Source organism: Austrofundulus limnaeus, unplaced genomic scaffold (genome assembly GCF_001266775.1).
Source record: "Austrofundulus limnaeus strain Quisiro unplaced genomic scaffold, Austrofundulus_limnaeus-1.0 Scaffold119, whole genome shotgun sequence".
In the NCBI taxonomy this organism is placed as follows: Eukaryota; Metazoa; Chordata; class Actinopteri; order Cyprinodontiformes; family Rivulidae; genus Austrofundulus; species Austrofundulus limnaeus.
In genome coordinates, this window is record NW_013952521.1 from 821,920 (window position 1) to 823,886 (window position 1,967).

The following is a 1,967-nucleotide window of genomic DNA, read 5'->3' on the forward strand; positions in this document are numbered from 1 at the left end:
TCTTTACAACTTTAACTTCTTTGTGCAAATTTTAGCTTTTTTTCTGCTTCTTCAGCTGTTATTCTGTAAATGCAAACATATTCGGCTTCTATCAGCTTCTAATTTCAGTATTTTACGCTTCTTTTATTACAGATTTCTGCTCATTTTCACTGTTTTTTCCCCTTTTTAGCTACATTTTTGCTATTTTCAGCTAATTTTAGCGTTTTTAAATTCACTTTATTTTTTTAGATAATTTCAGCTCAATTTAGTAAACGTGCTCTTTCCATGTCTTTGAGATAATTTTAGCCTTTTCAACTGCTTTTTATATATTTTTCTGATAATTTTGGCTGCTTTTGTTTTACATAAAACTGTAACTTTTTAAAACTTTTTTCTTGTTTTTCTGCCAATGTGAGTTTTCYGCTCTCCATTCACCACCTGTCTGCTAATTTTGACCTGTTTCGGCTACTGTCTGCTTTTGTTTTCCTAGTTTCACCAAAAGTCAGCTGTTTAAATTTAACTCACATTAACAGTTTTGCTTTCAAACATTTTCAGCTTCAACAGCTTTCAGGAAAAACCCTTCAGAAATAAACATTCACACTGCTTTTTTTTATTATTTTTACAGGAAATGCAAATTCTCTAGTTATAACATGGTATTTCCTAATGGATTTGAACAGAATAGAACAGAATAGAATAGAATAACCTTTATTGTCATTGTACAAAGCACAATGAAATTACAGTTAAGAACACACATCCATCCATTAAAACTAAATATTATCACTTTGTATCTCATGTTTATGATTTTAAGACATTTATGATTCATTATTCTAAGTATAAAAGAACTTTAAAGTCATAATTATTATAATTTATATCTTCTAATGGATCTGGAACTTATTTTTAATCATCTTCAGGGAATCTTTGTCCTTTAAGCGTCTTAAATTTTAGAATTGTAACTTTAAATCTTTACATAATTAAGATTTTAAAATTCATTATCATGACTAAAACTGTCAGTAAAGGTTTTAAAACTCATTTTTAGTTTTCTGCAGAGACCAGATTCTTTGCATATAAACAGTCCTGTCTCTGAGCGCCACCTGGTGGTCATAGCAGCAGCTGGTTGTGTTTCCTGCCTCTGCAGTGTCGTCACATGAAGTTAGGGTCACACTGACAAAGTCACCACCTGAGAAAACCATCCCTACAGAGACAGACCCCTTCCCGATGTGATGTTTTTAAAAAGACGTGTTGCATAAAGATCTCAGGTGGAWGAGACAGAAGCGTCAAGGTGATCCCTACACTGCTGCAGCGTCAATCATCGTGTTAAAAACACACTTCCTCTCAGAAACACCTGAAGGTGCAGGTGCGTGAAAAACACCTTCTGCAGAGACAGACGGCCTTCTAACCACCTTCACTCCAAAATGTCTGACTCTGAACAAGAAGGACCCACAGGGTCGGACAGGCATACATCAGAACAGAACACTAAAAAACTATAATTAGAAACCTTCAACAGATCACTCAGAAAGAACCGTTTTAATATCTGATGTTTTAGATAATAAATCAAATATGATGCATAAAGTTGGTTTTGAAGTTAGATACTTGATTCAAACTGAGAWGATGAGAGTAAATGATGCTGCTGAATCAGAAAATGACTACGGTACCTTTTTTTTTTTTTTTACCAACTCATTAGTTTCTCTGGTAAAAAGTGAAACAGGAAGCTGAAATATGAAATTTTACCACCAGATGGCGACAAGTCATCCAAACTGCTATGACCTGCCAGGTGTAAAATAAAGTGCTAAACATTTCACCATTTTCATTATTTAGTTCACTTTCTGAGTGTAAAATCCCAGCTATAAGTTTCCACTAATCTTTTATTATTTAGGTCACTGTTCTTACATATTGCTAATTTTTACTAATTTTGAATGTTAAATTATATGTGTGTGTGTGTGTGTGTGTGTGTGTGTGTGTGTGTGTGTGTGTGTGTGTGTGTGTGTGTGTGT

The 1,967-nt window shown here is 33.7% G+C and overlaps 1 protein-coding gene across 3 annotated transcripts in view; it reads right to left on the minus strand.

The window, feature by feature from the left end:
* The window catches only part of LOC106521992 (PH and SEC7 domain-containing protein 1), a 49,616-nt gene that overhangs the window by 40,852 nt on the left and 6,797 nt on the right, over positions 1 to 1,967 (minus strand). The gene's annotated exons all lie outside the window — the stretch shown is intronic.